The sequence below is a fragment of the Apodemus sylvaticus genome, chromosome 6 (genome assembly GCF_947179515.1).
Source record: "Apodemus sylvaticus chromosome 6, mApoSyl1.1, whole genome shotgun sequence".
Classification (NCBI taxonomy): domain Eukaryota; kingdom Metazoa; phylum Chordata; class Mammalia; order Rodentia; family Muridae; genus Apodemus; species Apodemus sylvaticus.
Window position 1 is genome coordinate 13,862,943 of NC_067477.1, and position 18,226 is coordinate 13,881,168.

Sequence of the window (18,226 nt, forward strand, 5' to 3'; positions counted from 1 at the left end):
TCAGGTGGTGCACACTTCCATCTCAGCACTCGAGGTTAGAGGCAGAGGCAGGACATCTCTTGTGAGTTGGAATCTATCCTGGTTTCCATACCAGGTTCCAGGACAGTCAGGGCTACATAGAGAGATCCTGTCTTGAAAAACAAAGTAGCAAGAGTAGCAATAGAGTGAGCAACTCACTCTCCCAGGAGCCACTGTGACCTGTGTCTGGGAACAGCGACCTCACCACTGACCCCTCCACAGCAGGGTCTCACATCCTGCCCCCGCCCCAACCTCCAACCTCACTATACTGAGGATCATTTCCAGAGCAATTAGCCCTTGTGAAACAAATCACATCCAAACTAGTATGTATATATGAAGAAATTTAACTTGTAATTTATGTACAAAGAGAGATCAATACCAATAATTGAACACTAAATGGAGCAAACGATAAGGATATACTATAATAAAGGTAGGCAGGCCATGCAGTGTTGGGATGCCTTAATGTACCAGGGTCTAGGGTCTGGGTAGGAACCACCTCCACAGGCACTGATACTCGAATACTGCTTATTAAGGAGCGGTGCTACTTGACAAGAATTGGGAGCTATGTCCTTGCTGGAGTAAGTGTGGCCTTGTTGGAGGAAGTGTGTCAATGGTGGGCTTTGGCATTTCAAATACTCAAGCGACACCCTGAGGCTCTCTCTCTTCCTACTGCCTGTGGATCCAGATCCAGAACTCTCAGGTCTTCTTCAGCACTGTGTCTGCCTGAATGCTGCCATGCCTCTCCCATGACCAAAGGGGACTAAATCCCAAAACTGTAAGCCAGCCCCCATTAAATGGTGTCCTTTATAAGAGTCGCCGCGGTCATGGCGTCTCTTCACAGCAGTAGAACACAGACTAATACAAGGGCTCTCAGCAAGCCCCACACATGACTCTTCTTCCTCTGACAGCTTCACATCTTCACTTCGACACATGGAGTGGCTGACACCTCTCTTCTTGGATGTGGGGTCATTATTAAGTAAGCAATGGTTGTGTGAACACAAGGACCGGGGTGCCACGGAAGACTGTGAAAACAGAAAGCAGCAGGGTGGCTGGCAGGCAGGCAGGCAGGTCGGCGGCACACACAGTGTGGATACTGTGGGCAGCATGAGACCGTGTGACATCCTAACAGTCACAATGATCAGTTGATTCCTGAGATTTCCCGTTGGATACTCTGGGCCACGGCTGAGCATGGGTGAGTCCTGTAAAGAAAGCCCTGGCTGGGGACATCCCTGTGTCACATATGATATGGATGGGCGGCAACAGCTCGTGGTACAGAACACAGCTGCCCAGGAGACCTGTGTGCACATGCCAGAGTCGAGCTGCCAGGTAGAGTGGCTTGTGAGGCGCAGAGAGCAGAGGCATATGTGAGTGGCACCATCAGGGAGACACTGGAGAAAGAACGGACAAGCGGCCAGTTTATTACCAATAAATACATTATAAAGAAAGCCTGCAGATTAAACAAGACTCAAGAGACTTATCAACCAAATGTTTAGGTCCTGATTTGAACAGGGCAACTACTTAAGGCAAATTAGAAGGCTATAGGGAAATCTGAACATAGACTGGATATTTGATGGTATTAAGGAATTACTGGTGAAGTCTTACAATGGATAATGGTATTATAATAATTTTGAAGTCCTTATCTTTAAAAAAAAAGTATTTACAAATAAAATAGATGTCTGAGATTTACTTCTAAATTACCCAGTGAGAGGGGAAGGGAGAGGAAGGCGGGGAGGGGAGGGGAGAAAAAGGGAAGGGAGGATGGAGGCTGTTGAGGAATGGGTGGGATTAGAATAAATCAAGGCTGGCCACCAGCTCATAACCACTCAGAAGTGCTTCTTGTGCAGGGTCATTAAGTAGCTTCTCTACTTTGGTGGATATTTAAATTTTTCAGTAATGAAAAGTTTCTTTAACGTGCTCTGCAGGGAGGAATTAGCTCCACAAATGTTCATACTCCTTCTCATCGGCTGGGCTTGAATAATAGGCAGGGTGGGGATGGGGTAGGTGGAGAAAAGACACAATTAATATCGCGTGGTACAGCTGCGGCGATGCGCATCTGTCCCATGCCCACAGGATCCAGTCTTCTGATGTTGGGTGTGCCCAGTGTTGCGTAAGCAAACCTGGAGCTAGGCTGTGCTCCTACCTAGGTGCTGGCCGTTTCTATAGAAACCACCAGAGAGATGCTATTCCAGAGAGCACAGCGCATCTCGCTGGCCTCGCAGCTCCGCCACTCTGTGCACGCTGGCCCATCAGCATCTGAGAGCCGGCCTATCAAAGAGCCCCCACTGCTCACTTTTAAAATAGGTACAGCTCATTAGAAAGCACCTGCTCTCAAATGTTTCCAAGGAAACAGAGGCCCCAAGACACCCCTCTCTAAATTCATTAGCATTTAACACTGCCTAATGAGGCTTAAAGATGGCGCACACGTTAATAACCATATGCTGGGAGGACACCTTCCCCTTCACACCTAGGTGTGACTGATGAGCTGCCTGCTTCCCTGCAGACAAGCTGGGAGCACTCTAGGATCTGTGAGGAGGTCTCAGTATCCAACGCCTCCCTTTGTTTGGCTCTGGGGCACAATCCACAGATAGCTGGGGTGGAGGCCCTGTCCTGACCAGCTCCAACCACTGGTCTGGCATTCTTTCCTAACCTTCCTCTGAATAAGTATGTACACTCACATGCACGTACACACACACAGGTACAGAGGCACACATGCATATGCACGCCCAGAAGCTATGGGGCCTCTAGCCACACAACCCTTTAGCATCTATTCTCTCACCTAGGGATATCCTTGCCTGACACTATCCTTAGGCCTAAAATACCCTAATGTGACTTGTTGCCTGGAAAACTCCTATGCATACTTTAAAACCCCTAAATGTGCCTATATGAAATCACTAGCTCACCCCTTTGAGATCATCGCATGGCCTCCAGAGACAATAGGGCAGAGCCAGTTTCCGCCCTAGTGGCGACACCTAGGCCTGGTGAGATGAACCAGCATCCTCTATTTCATGGACACTCGGCCCTTCTTTGTTTGTAGGCCCCTAGGGAGGAACTTGAACTGACTCAGGCACAAGTGCAGTCGGTCGAGTTGGCCAACTGCTGACACTGGGAAGGTCTCGGCTGAGCCACACCATGGGCTGGCAAGGACTTTCAGCCCCCTAACACAGCGGACACCCAGTGGACACCCAGATGGCACAGTGACACCAGCCTCCAGCACTGTCCACCCAGGGACCTCCAGCCGCCCAGGCCCACATGGTCTTCCTGGTGTGACCCTCACAGTGCGGCCCAAGGAGCTGTCTCATGAGGGGTTCTTGGAGGGAGTGAGGAGCAGATGCCAACAGAAGCGGGGACCCACTCCTGTCACGGCTGCCTCGGGGGGCCTGCGTGGCTCCTGTCCCAGCTGAGAGTGTGACTGGCTGGGCTCCCACAGTGGAGTAGCAGCTCCTGGGGCACCGTGGGCAACACCCATACCACTGACACCACCACTGACACCCAAGATTCCATCTAAGCTTCTTTCCATGCGGTCTGTGACCACTTACTCAGCAATAATTAATTCACTTTTGCCTTTTAAAAATTTATCAAAGGTGCAGGAGAACACTGGCCGGAGCCTGTGATGCCCTGCTGGCCGTGACGGCCCTGGGCGCCATCCTGTGTGACCGCACAGATGCTTGGCATTTTGGTCAGGGTGAACCCAGCTGTAGGAACAGATCTATCCTGCTGTTAGTAAACTAGGACAGCTCGACCACTGTGAGTGAGCTCATGGAGGGCTGGGTCTGCTGTAACCATCTGAGCAAAAAAACACCTACTGTGTGCCATACATATTACCCACAGTCCTCGGGGACATTCTAGGAAGTCAAGGTTAGCACCCTCATGGTACAGATGAGGACTGTGTATACTGCCCAGGACCACACAGCCAGACATGAGACCTGACTACCACTGTGACGAATCTGCAGCCTGATGCTTGATCTGCCATGCTGCATGCCAATATAGTAGCTGTTCAATTAGTGTTTCCTGCTGTTACTGGGGCCAGGTTCCCCCAGAAAAAGCAGTGGACTGGCCACTCTGAAATTTCAAATTATGGATCCAGACCACGAGGGAAAGGGACGAAGCAGAAGAGCTAATGGCATTCGTTCCCCAGGCCCCAGCACTGAAGGTCTGCCACAGTCAGGTACCAGCCCTCAGGTGTCCCTGGCCCTGGAATTCAGCACAGTGAAAGGTATAGAGGCTCTCCAGGCTGGACAGGAGGGTGGGGGAAGAGATTCACATGTCCCAGCTGTCATCAAACTGCAGAGGCACCAAACCAGGCCCTGACATCCCAGGAACTCCATAGGACAAACAGATGCGGCCAGGATGCCCTTGGCTGAGCTGCGGGTATGTCTCCCCCTGACTCATGTTCCTCTGACAACCATCACCCCTACTTCTATACCCTCCAAGGCCAGGGCGCCTGGACAGGAGAGTCTGAGATAAACCAGTCTGACTGACAGGCCAGTGAACTGGGGACAGGGACGTGTCTAGGGACAGGCAGACCCTGAACTACATACACTGCAAAGAGACAGAGGTGGGAATGAATGGGGCACACCTATACCCAGGCGCCTGCGCTCGCACACACAGTGTACATCAGGGAGGCACATGCAAGTGTGTACGGCCCATGCAGAGGATAGGAGCAAGGCCTGGATGGTGGTGGGGCCAGGCAGGCTGCAGGACCTACTTACTGATGCTGACTGCACAGGAGCAAGTCCTCCATCCTCTTAGTGCTCCCTCCGTCTCCCCTTCAGTGCTCATTACTGTTCCATACATCCTATCTGACACCAAGATCTGACTTCTGTATTCGTCTGGCATGCTGGGACTAATAAGCAAAGGGTGGGAGGAGGCGTGAAGAGATGAGGAACGTCATACCTGGACCTGCTGGACCCAGGACACTCAAGGAAAGGGAGGCAGCCAGCCTCCCCTGGACTTAGATTCTGTCTGCTTCCTCCTGGGACTCTGAGCCCAGTCAGAAACCTCCTTGGTCACTGTACACAACCCTCCTCTCCGCACTGGCTCCTCTTCAGACAGAACTAGGCCTACATAAGCCTCCCAGTGGCCCAGACAAGGAAGATGATGAATGAACCAGGCAGCTGTTCTGGAAGGAGGGGAGGTACTCAGCCCTAACATGCATGCATGCATCTGGCCAGCACCCCACCTAGGAAGTTAGATGAGTACCTCAGTGCTGTAATAAAGAAAAAGAGAGAGATAAATACACACAACAAAGGACTGGTTAAATACATCATGGCGTACTGGATAATTGTTAAAAATTATAGCATCCAAAAGTCTTTTAACTGTATGGGAAATGCTAATGATGTGATATTAAGCTGGAGAAAAACCACATTAAAATGCAAATGCATATGCCCAGAGAGCTGCGGTGGAGGCCCCAGCCATTGGTGGGGCGGGCAGCTGGGAGAACTGGGCACTGCTGGGTATTGTCCTCTTCATACTGCTGGGGTCATGATGGCCACCAAGAGGTCACAACTCTCCAGCCCACCCACATCTGTCCATGTCCTGGGCCTCCATGGGGCCCTAGTGCCTCTCCACTTTAAGTCACAGAGGTCCTCAGTGCACCCCCTCTACAGATCACGGTCTGTCTTATCCTAAGTAAGCGACAATAGGGAAAGAGACCCAGCTACTGCCAGCCTATGTGGCATCTTCTGGAGGAGAAGGGGAGACAGGAGAGAATAATGGGCGAATGATCGAAGTTCATTATATTCATATATACCATAATGAAACCCATGTTCTGTATAATAAATGCTAATGATCATATATGTACATGTGTGTACATGTGTCGCCAGCACATGGGCATTGCCTAAACACTGGAGCCCTCACCATCCTTTGGCTGCGCACTGTGTGAGCGGACAGCACTGCCATAGGCAGAGGCGTTTCCTGCCGCGTCTTCAAGTCTGGCAAACCAGGGAGAAATCATGCACACAGCAGGAGCTCAGCAAATGCTCAGTGAGCAGGTGGATGAGACGAAGCACGGAATACCTTACTTAAAAAAATAATTCAAAGTTCTGGTTAAAAGCCAAGCAGTGTGCTGCTGGAGGGTGTGCTGTGGGCCAGCGTCCGTTCTCTCGGAATGTGTGTGCGAGTGCAGACACTCCATGACTGCAGCTGGACGTGCCAGGCCCTCAGTATGTCTACTGACAGACACGAGAGCACACACGGGGGCACAGGTGGGGGCGAGGGGCTGTGGAAAAGCTCCTAAAGAGGGGCATCCATGGGGACCCACAGGACAGCTGGCATCTAACCAAAGGAGGCCAAATGGGAGAGAGGAGGTAAGAAGAGGCCTGGGGCCGTGGGAACAAGCCAAGGCGGCCCAGTGCCACTGACCCAGACCCAGAGCAGACACAGCACGCACTGCGTGCGGAGGGGAGGCAAGCAGGAGCGGGCAGCAGGACACACAGGCAGGAATGGAGCCAGGGGACACGGAGACCTGCTCTCCTTCCTCTCCTCCTGCCCTCTCTCCCTCCCTCCCTTCCTTCCTTTTGCCCTCGTCCCTCCTCTCCTCTGCTCTGCTCCTTTCTCTTGTCCCCTTCTTTAATTCTTCTTATTCTTTAGAAGCTTTGGTCCCACAGCAGGACCTTCATGGAGCTGTAGTGGCAGCTCCCAAGAGTATGGCACAAAGTAAATATAAATAAATAAACAAATAAAGAAGTAAATCGGCCAAATGGGGAGACAAATCCCACACCTACAGCTGGAGACCTCGAGGCTTCCAATAATGAAAACAGAGCGTGCAGGAAACATAGCAAGGGTGCAGAACAGAACCCTTGCCAGCCTGGTGCCCGTGCACTGCTGGGCTATCTGCCCGACCGAGGACGCACGACTTCCCGGCACATGCCAGTAGGCACAGCCCACTCTGGGTGAGGAGACCAGTCCAAACAGAGGACACCATACAACCTGTGTTTCCAACTGCAGCAGAATTGGGTTAGAAGTTAATAACAGAACAATATCTGGAGAATATCTTCATGTTTGGAAATTAAATAATATAATTCTAAACCCATATGTCAAAGAGGATGTCAGAATAAAATTAGAAAACTTTTAAATTGAATTAAAGCAGCATATTTTATTTGTAACGGGCAGAAAGGGAACCTGGGTAGCATTTAGCTGTTTCCATTAAAAAAAGAAAATCTAATGACGCAGCTTGCCAGCTTCTTAGGAGAGGGGCAGGTGGGAACAAAGCAAGGGGAAGGGGACAGCATTAGAGCAGAAATCAGTGAGGCTGGAAACAGAAAAGCAATGGGGAGCACCAACTGATAGGTCTCCAGCCAAGGTGAGCACACAGATGACACGAACGCCATGCTCAGACGTGGAGAAGAGGGACCATGACACCCACCACTGACATGGACATGAAGGAATATTAGGAACCAGTTTTACACACACATTTCACAGCTTAGGTGGAACTGCCTGAGTTTACTCATGAAGAAATGCTGCTCTGCTCCAAACGACCTTCTGTTGACCCTCGGAAAGATCAAACAAGACGCCACTGTGCGCCCGTGATGGTGGAGCACGAAGGCCCAGCCAGGGCCAAGCATGCGCTATGAAAGTTCGAGGCTGAGGGTCCCAATCACCAGCAGCACAGTGCCTAGGGTTACCTCCCCAAGTTCCTCTAGGTCACAGTCAAGACCAGGAAGAACCTCCCACTACCTCAAACTCTGGAAAGCACTTCAAAGTCTGAAGCCTTTGAGTGTCTACAAGAAACTAGAGTCGAAAATTCTGCACCTGGCCACACATGATGCACTGCAGTCAAAAGGAAATGCAGGCACACTAAAAATAGTATATAAATGAACTTCCAGCCGGGACACAGGGCGCAAACGAAATATAAACAAACGTTGTGTTTAGTCTTCAGTCCCATCCCCAAGTTATACCATCATGCATATTCAAATATTCAAAAATCTAAAAGAAGCAGGGATTAAAACCATGCTGGTGCTAAGCCTTTAGGGAAGATGTGTGCTGAAATACCCTGAGCACGCTGCCCTCACGGTGCCTGCCCTCAGGAGGACTGTCAGCAGAACCCAAGACCCTGTGGCTTACTTAGCCTGACAGACGTGCAGAAAGCGCGTGGCCAACCCTGGCTGGCTCAGAGCCCTCCGTGTGGCATGAGAACACACAGTTCTTCTACCCAGCCCGTCTGACCTTCCTGCCCCACCCTAAGGTTGCGACATAGGCACTACGAAGCATGCGCACCTCAGGAAAGGCACAGCTCATGGAGGCATGAACAGGCCAGGACTAAATGGCAATACCTCCCCAACGCAAACAACTTGCACCATTGTGCTGGAAGTCCTTCTGCAGATCTGCCCACCTGGCACATCCTGACTGGCGGGAAGGAAAGCATGCCAAGGTGCACTGGAGACAAGTGAGGAGCAGCCAGAGCAGGGCCATACGAGGTGCGGTGGATGCAGTGGCTGACGGGCACTGGAAAAGCTGTGGTCCCCATGCTGTGGCCCTAGTGAGGCACGGGGAGAGGCAGGAAAGGGCACTCCAGGCAAGCGGAGAGCCCCAGGAAGGACAGTGGAAACACATGAAGGATTCCTCCGACGTGATGGTTGGTACACTAGAGATGGCTGAGGACATTTTAATAGCAATTGCCAGAATTTATAGAAGCGAAGAGGAAAACAAGTGGAGGAAAACCCGGAAGAGAGGGGAGGACCACAGAGGAGTGCATATCAGGCCGGGCAGCGCTGGGAGCACAGACACTCAGCACCTTGCAGAATAAAGAGCAGGGCAAGCATGACCGCTCACCTGCAATCTCAGCACTGAGGGCAGAGGCAGAGGTCCCAGGGCAGGCTGGCCAGCTAGAACAGTCAAATCCAAGATCCACCACAGCAAGCACAGTGCAGAGCACTGAGGACGACCCTAACGTCAGCTGCTGGCCTCCATGAGCACCACATACATACATGTACCCACATACATGAGCACACTTACACACATGTATACACATGTATACACACATGTACACACATACACACACGTATACACACACATGTACACACACACACACAAAGCTCTAAGGAATGACAGAGCTGAGAAGAACAAAATCCTTACGATGGTACGAACATCCTCAGATTGATGACAAGAGTACAGGGCAGGTGCTAAATCTGTGCCCCACCCCACAACCCCACACCCCCCAGAGCCCCTGCCAGCACCAGGCAGCCAGGAGCCATATTTACAAGAACCATGTGCAGACTCCTCTCAGGAGTCCTGAAGACAATGTGGTAGAACAGCCAGAGGGACGAGAGGAGGAAACCAGCAGCCAGGAATTCTGTGCCATGAAATTTTAGCTTGAAAGGTGGCTAAGAGGCCAGTAAAGGGGCTCAGTGGGTAGGAGCGCTTGCTGAGGAAACCTGACAATCTGAGTTCAACCCAAAAATCCACAGTAAAAGGAACAAACCAACTCCTTAAAGTTGTCTTCTGACTTCCAAAGTACATCATGGCATACAAGCATGCCTGCGCATGCGCGCTGCTCTTGAAAGGACCTCAGTTCACTTCCCAATATTCTGTAACTTCAGCTCTAGGAGATCCAACAACCTCTTCTGCTCTCTGAATGCACACACACACACACACACACACACACACACAAGAGAAAGAGACAGACAGATGAGAGAGAAAGATGCAAAGACACAGACACACAAAGACACATAACACAACTGATACAGACTGATACACACTTAAATGTAAACAAATTTTAAAAAAGAAAGAAGGCTGGGCATAGTGGTGCCATGCCACTTTTGATCCTTCTATAAGTGCAATGGTTAAATCAACAGAAAGCAGAACCTCTGACCACTTCCCTGTTGCCGCTCTTCAGCATGTCAGGGTTAAACAAGCACAACACAGGGCTTTATCATGATTCTGACTTAAAGTTAACTGCTGCCAGAGCTTCTAACTCAAGTTTCATAAAAATCATTAAACAAGACACTAAAGAGACTGCCTATTGGTTAAAGTTCTCAGCAAACATAAGGACCTGAGTTCAATCCCCAGGACCAATATATGAAACAGCCAAGCATGGTGGTATATGTTTATAATCCCATTGCAGAAGAGAAAGAGAGAAACAGACCCCTGGGGCCTGCTGGCCTGTCAATCTGGACCACTAGGCAAGTTCTAGGGCAGGGAAAGAAACGAAAGACAGACAGACAGACAGACAGACAGACAAAAAGAGAGAAAGAAAGACAGACGAAAAGAAAGAAAGAAAGAAAGAAAGAAAGAAAGAAAGAAAGAAAGAAAGAAAGAAAGAAAGAAAGAAAAAGAAAAGAAAGAAAGGGAGAGGGAGGGAGGGAGTAAAAAGAAAAGAAGAAAAGAGAAGAGAAGAAAAGAAAAAAGAAAAGAGAAAAGAAAAGGAAAAGAAAAGAAAAGAAAAGAAAAGAAAAGAAAAGAAAAGAAAAGAAAAGAAAAGAAAAGAAAAGAAAAGAAGGAAGAGGAGAAGGGAGGGAAGGAAAAGAGAAAAGGTGGTTGGCATCTGGGGATTGACACCTGATGCTGTCCTCCGGCTCCCACACATGTGTACACACACAGACACACACACACACACACACACACACACACACACATCATTAAATGGATTTTGGCTAATAACTTCTAAAGTGACCCTAACACACTTCTGTAACTTTATACTTCATGTTTATGCACAGCAGTGTTCTTAGCACTGACAATTTTAAAATTAGAATATCCACCAACTCTAAAAAATGATGAAGATGCTCATGTCCTTCAGCATCAAATAATCTGCCCACACTGAATGCTTTGTGTAAAAACACACAAGTGCACTACCTATCTCATTAGTACACAAATCTGTGTTCATCTTTAATAATGTTATGTACATAAATTACATGCACATCAAAAAACTGTTAAAATAAATTTACTTATAATTTAGTACCAGTAAGTGTTTGATTTATAGACATATTTTATATATCTAGATGCCTAGAATTCACAAAAACTTCCTGGGCAAAAGGAGCTGCAAGCGGAAAGAGTTGAAGAAGCCCTCTTATAAAGCATTCAGCGTGGACTACGGAGATGCCAAGGGGTAGGTAACAGCACTTGTTAGGCAAGTGTGAAGAGCTAAGTTTAAATCCCCCCACATAAAAATCTCATGTTATTTCATACCTGTCACCCCAGCACTGGGCTGGGGTGGAGAGACACAAGGATGGCTGGGGCTTTTGGCTGCTGGCTTTACTTCAGGTTCAATGTGAGACCCTGTCTCAGGGGACAAACTGGAGAGTCACAGAGAAGAACGCCTGATGGCTTCCTCTGCCTTCTGTGCATGCTCACACACACATGTGTGCGCGCACACACACACACACACACACACACGCACATGCACACACATACAAACACACACATACACACACACACACGCACATGCACACACATACACACACACACATGTGCACGCACGCGCGCACACACACACACACACTCAAACTTAAAATCGTAGAAGTGTTCACCACTCCTTCAGAGACCGACAGTGTCTGTGTGCTAAGAGAGCAGCACTGGAACTGCACGGTGTTCAGCTGGGACCAGACAAGAGGCAGGTTTGGTGGCATAGGCCTGCAACCCCACACACAGATGGCAACCCACAGGCAGGAGGATCAGGAATGCAACAGTAGCTACAACGTGAGCTCAAGCAGCGGAGGCCATGTCTCAAACAAACCAGAAAAAATTATCTCACAATAATCAAAAAAAAGCAGAAACTCCGATCTTAACAGCAGATGATCAGGGAAAGCCAAGTGTTTCGGGACAGGGAGAGATCAGATCTCCAGGCACTCACAGTAAGCCTGCTGGTGTACGCAACTAGTAACAAAGTATCAAAGTGCATCAGACTGTAAACTGAGCCTGCAGAGAGGGTAGAGCCAAGTCACAGCTGAGGTTGTCAACAATTCCTTCAAAAAGGCAGACCTATGAAGATGAGCGCAGGTGCAATCCCAGAATTCCAGAGTGGAGACAGGAAGATTGTTGCAAGTTCAAGGCCAGCATGGGCTATGGAGTGAGGCCATGTCTCTAAAAAAGAAAAAGAAAAAAACTGAACAAGTGAAAATGAAATATGTCCAGCAGGGAGGAAAACAATAAGGCCACTACTGGGCTCAACAGGGCTCAGAGCAGACAGCTAGAAACAGGCACTGGCCCCGGGGTACAGGGCCTGGGGACAGAGGCCAGGCTGCCACAGGCACAGGGCTCCTTTTACCAGTGATGAAAATGTTCACATCCGTGTGAGGTGATGGCCGCTGTGTGCTGGAAATACACCCAACCCCCCGTGCGAGCACTGTAAAAGTGAGAGGGGGTATCTGAATAAAGCTGTCTCCAAAAGATTATCAAGTATTTAACGTATACTTGGATAAATAAAAATAACTTGGACATCAAGCTGGTGAGTTCTGGACACTGTTAGTCATGGAAAGTCAAGTAAAGGAAGAAAATCTATATTTAAAATTTAAAAATTTTAAGAACTTCAGAGTGAGAAACTTTGGGCACATCATAATTTCCCCCAGTGGCAAAATATCTTGTTAGAGGAAACACAAGTCAGAGATCCATGCACAATGTTTTTATAGACTTGTCACATGTCTAAAGAGCCCGGTCTCTGGTCGAGTTTCCCAGTGGGCAGGTGCTACTGGCCATTGTAAACCACTGGCCTCTGGACTCCCACGTCTCTCACTGGCAGCTCAGCCAAGGACACAGACTCTGGAGAAGAAGTTAGGGGGCAGGTCTTGGAGGTTCTGGACTCCAGGAAGCAACTGCCCTCCTCTGCCCAGGGTTTGAACTGACATCCTAAGACACAGATCGTGTCTTGGGCAGTGGGCTTTGCTCTGCAGACTGGATCCCTGGGAGCAGATGGTCCAACTGGGCTATCACATCACGCCCTGTGACAACACCTGGTATCTGCTAAGAGCTCAGAAAACACCTGTGACATTGACAAATGAAATGTTTCATCTTCCTGTGCTAGAGAAAGTTAACACCTGGCTTCAGATCCGCCTCCCCCCCACCCCCCCCCCCCTTGAAAGCTGACCCTGTTGGGGACAGCTTCCTCTCTGGACTGCAGGCAGCAGGCTTACTTTTGCAGGGGTCAGGGTAACACTTCCTGGCCTGAGGGTATACTGGGATGGTGCCGGCTCCCCTCCCAGGCCTTCTAGGACAGAAAGAGGTACAAGCAGGGTGGGTGACAGAGGTTTGAGGGGTGGCCCAGGGCCTCAGCCACCTCCGCATGACAGGTGAGGTCCTGGGAAAGGCAGAGCACACCCAGAGTCCCACTCATGCCTCTCTCCCCACATGTCCAGCTCTGTTGGTCTCCTGGTCTCATCTACATTTAAAAGTTTACAGCAAAGCTTAGTCAGAACTGTAGAGAGGACAAACAGTCCGGATAGAAAGGCGTTTTAATATAAAACAGATGAAAGAGACGAATGGAAAGTAATCAAAACCTCATTAGGGCAAATAAGCAACCTGCCTACAGTGTCACCAGAACTGATGGCAGGGAGCATTGTGTGGGCGAAGCTGGTCTCCAGCGACTGTCACAGGGACACACAGGCCCAAGAAACCCTGACTCCTGCTCAGGCCTCTGACCAGCACCCTCAGTAAGGCCTCAAGGCTGTGGTCCCTCAATGCCGGCCACCTGGCTAGGACAGGGAAGCAGACAGCTTCCAGAGGCTTCCACCCGTTGGACAAAGTGGATAGGTGCAGCCCCTCTCAGCTCAGACCATCCCTCCCCAGGGAGGAGGCTCCACCTGGGGAAGGCCACCCCAGCAGCGTCCAGCGAGATCAGTGGACTGTGCCTCTGTCTGCATGCCAGCGGGACAGGTTAACTACTCAGAATCTTCCCATCAGTCTTGATTAGAGCTATTAGTTATTCTTGGAAGGTTTTCTTTCCCAGAGCCTACTGTGTGCTTAGCACAATGTTAGGTTCTAGGAATATGGAAGCAGAGAGGCCAATTCCTGCCTCGGGCAAGGCTCCCTTCTCCTGGGACACTCTAGTTTAAAGGCAAAGGACTATGGTGACAAAAGCCAGGCTGGAGGCCCACAAGGCCAAGAGCTACCATCACCTCCCGTTAGGGCACGTGTCCCAGGGGACCTCACACATGGCTCCAGAAGGGGGTCAAGAAGCCAATTCAAGAAGTCAAAATGTCCCTTTAAACACTTAAGAAAGAAAGAATGTAGAACAAACATGAAATATTGATGACCTGTGTCAAAGCAGCTCAGGATGTGCAGAGGTAAAGTGAACTGGCCTGTCCAAGCTGATATTATGGGAGAATCCTGGAGGGGGCGGAAGTCAAGGTTCAGAGGAGCAGCGGGGGCCTGCAGCAGAGGCAGCAAGTCTGAATGTATCTCGGCTGTCTTTCTCAAGAGTAGAGCAGAACTCAGATGCAAAGGCTCTCGGCCCCCTCCGCAGCATCAAGGCACAGGAAGGGGAAGGATGTGGACCAGCCTGCAGCTGCCTCCACTCCTCCACGCTGGGAGACACCCGTCCTAGATCCCAGGGCTGCTCTCGCTGCCAGCCCAGGTCTTGTCTGCACCGCAGCTGAGGCAGGGGCTCCATCCTCACAAAAAGCCAGCTGCTAAGTTCGGGATATAACTTCTAAGCTTCCGCTGAGACTTTTTTTAACGAAGCTTATAAAAAACAAATTTAGGAGAGGAGGAGTTGCTTTGATGACTTTTTCTTTCTAACTCTTGCCTCAAAGCTAAATGACCTTGAAGGTGAGTAGTATCATGGGACACAGTGCGGTGGCCCAGAATGCTGGGTCTATGTCTCAGTTTCCTGCCACCTCCACGGCTCCCGCGCCATGCAGGGCTCAGAGCCAGGGTCTCATCTAGCCAGACTGGAAACAGGAGGCTAGGAGCTGCTAGATCCCACCAGAAGCAGGAGCTGGAGAGCCCAGCCTTGGCCAAGAACCACAGAGCCTGGTTCACACAGTTCTTCCCCACACAAGTTCTCCTTAGTGCCCACATGACCATCATTCAGAACTGCAAAGTGCCTTCACATGCCATTGTGGAAGAGTCCTTGTCCTCTACACAGAGCAGCGCTGGCTAGGCCACATGGCCTGGATGCTGCTCTGGTGCAGGCTGGTTGGAGGACAAAGTGTAGAGGAGCAGAGATAACTGGACCTTGGAACAAAGAAGCCCGTGGGTGCACAAGGAGGGCAGAAGCTGCTGAAAGGTCACAGATGGCACAGATGCACTGAGAAGAAGGCCCATGGGATGTTACATGAGGGATGTCAGGGACCAAGAGGTTCAGATGGCCTTCCAGACTAGCTTCTCAAAGGTTTCCACTCCCATCTTCTGCTGACAGGCAGAACCCTCCCCACCACAGGAGGCAAAATCTACATCCTAATGAGGGTTGTATCTCTCCTCAGGGAGTGTAGCTGAGAACCCTGCTCTGTAGACACCCTCCCTGTTTCCCTCTACCACCTGTTTGCCTGTTCTGCTCTAAGAGGAGGGTGTGACCCTAAGTCCCCCACAGCTCAAACCTCTGGCCCTGGAGAGAGGGACCCACAGCATCATGAAGGTCAGACTAAGGACACCTGAGTTCCGACAACGGCCCTCTCAGAGCTGGTGCTTGAAGGAAGTACTGAGAGAACATGGCCACAGCAGTGGCCGGCCAGCCAGCTAGTGTGACTGGCTCATGTGGGGTCCAGCCTGCAGATGCCGGAAGCAAAGCCAGGCACTTTGCCATGATGAGAAGGACTCCAGTGAGCAAGCCATGGCAAGAGATAAGCCAAGGAAAGGAGGAAGAGAGTTAAGCAGCCCGTTTCCCATAATGAACTGGGCTGGGCTGGACCCAGGCAGAATCCCAGCGTTTGACATTTTGCTGAGTTTCAGGATACAGAAAGCCTACTGGCTAGCATGGAGCTTCAAAGTTACACGCCCAGTGTTCATCAGACCCTGTGCCCGAAGCCCTCACTCAGGTGAGGCTGCCTGCTTTCTGTGGTCCAGCAGAGACGGGCCTGACGCCCTTGATCCTGATGGCAGACGCCGCTCCTCGCCTGCAAACCATCAACCTACTTTGACTCATAATTTGAGTTATTAGACTTGAGCTCCAGGACCTAAATCTCTGGTGTGGAAAAGCTCTGAGAACAAAGATGCTACTGCTGTGGACTGCATGACAGAGCAAACCTTAATTGTCCACTGAGAGAAAACAAGAAAAATGACCCAAACATTGCTGGCTAGAGAACCATCTGGGGGAAAAAAAATCCTCTGAATAAGCAGTCTGTGAGAAGGCATGGAGCGCGGCCAGGTACTGGCCCCACACTGTTAGAGGGTCACAAATACCAGGACCAGAGGCAGGTCTCTCCAGACCCAGGGTCAGCCAGGCTGGTATGTGTTTGAGGCTCTGCAGGCTGCGTACATAGTCTCAACTCTGTCACTGCAGTACAAAAGTAGCCATATGGGACATAAATGAATGATTATGGCTATGTTCAAATAAAACTTTATTTACAAAATAACAGGTGAACTAAAGAAGTCCTTTTTTTCTGATTCATTCTACATAGAAACCTACCAGATGCAGTTCTGGGCACAGGAACTAAGGCAGGAACAAGTGAGCACGTCACACCAAAAGCATGTGACTGAAACTTGACCTCAAGCAAAACCCTTATAAGTTCCATTAAAACAACAGCAGCAGCAATACCAACAACACAGATTCTAGGGTGTGAAAAGAAAAGAGCAGACCAACTCTGTGTGAAAAGGGGGTGCAGGAGGTGACGGGGAGCAGAGGCAGCAAACACACACCCACCACCCCATCCCTCTGGCTGGCTAACTGGCACCTCCCTGAACTGCCTGCCGTAAGAGGGCACGTTGCTATCCCAGAAGCACTCCTTTCCTGGGCACTGACACGGGGAATCTCAGCTTGACCATGAGCCAAGGCCTGTGTCCCTCCACTTCCGCCCATAGTGCCCATTGCTACCCAGCCGTGACAGTCAGAAAAGGGCCACACTGCTGTCCACGGAGTCTGAAGCCAGCCTGGTCTACTGCAGGCTTCAGCACCAGGGACAGGGCCTCTGCAGGTGGGGTGCTCAGCAGTGCTGTCAAAACTGGCAAGTGTGTTGTCCCCAGAGCCCAGCTGATGCAAACAGAAGCAGTGTGCCCCACCCACTCTGTGTGACCCCATGTGGGAGGACTGTTGGTGAAGAGGAAGGGAAAACAAGCAGCACACAGATCCCTTCACCCACGGTATTAGCTCGGGAGAGACTCGCAAACGTGCCGAGAGCAGCAGCAGCAACATCTGCTTCTAATTGCTTCTCCCCAGAGCTCGTCAGCTGGCGTCTGCCCCGAGAGGAAAGCTGGTATTTTCAACAAACTCTTAAATCAGATGGCATCCATAGTGGGTAATTTCTTATGTGTTTAAACTTTGAGGCTAAAAACACAGAGTGTACCTTGACAGGAGAGCTGGGTCATACAGTGGTCCACGCCAAGGGTCTGCTTGCAAGGTTTCGTGTGTGTGTCTGTGTGTCTGTGTGTCTGTGTGTGTTTTCAAGACAAGTGTAGCCCTGGCTGTCCTGGAACTCATTCTGTAGACCAGGCTGGTCTTGAATTCAGAGGTTGGCCTGCCTCTGCTTCCTGAGTGCTGGAATTGAAGGCATGTGCCACCACGCCCACTACAAGTTTTTGATTTACATGCCATGATCAAATGTTTCCTTCTATTTATTATGTATCTGTGTCCTAAACAGAAAATGTTCCAGTGCTTTCAAAAAATTCCACAATGTCCATTAGTTTATTTGTAATATTCCTCTTTCCCAACTATTGCGAAAAAAGTTTCTTTTGCAAAAGCAAAGTAGTGTTTTGAAAGTGTATGGATCTACTTAGGAAGTGTCTCAAGAAAAAGAGCCATCAAGTACCCTGAAGAAGGACCTTTGTAGGTTCCGCTCAGAAGCCCACGGCCCTTCCACAGCCTGCACCACCTCCCTGGAATGCTGGCATGGTGCACAGTGGCCTGTGGAAACTCCAAGTGACAAGGATGCCTTTGGGCGTGTCTCCCTGGTGCTAAAGACCCAACAACACTGGTCCCTTCATGATGAAATGCAAAAGGACACTTTCTGCTGCCCTCTTCCTTCCCTGCCAACTTCCGTGCAACTGGAACAGGGCACAAGACTGTCTCAGACTGCGTCTCTATCCGCCTAAGAACTGAAAGCAGCCTGGGGTCGGCATCTCCTCCAGGAAGCCCTGTCCTAACAGCTGAAAGCACTATGCTGCTGTCCACATGCACACATGTACATAC

General features: G+C 50.1%; 1 protein-coding gene across 2 annotated transcripts in view; it reads right to left on the reverse strand.

Moving 5' to 3' along the window:
* The window catches only part of Wdr25 (WD repeat domain 25), a 129,297-nt gene that overhangs the window by 14,946 nt on the left and 96,125 nt on the right, over positions 1 to 18,226 (reverse strand). The window lies entirely within an intron of this gene.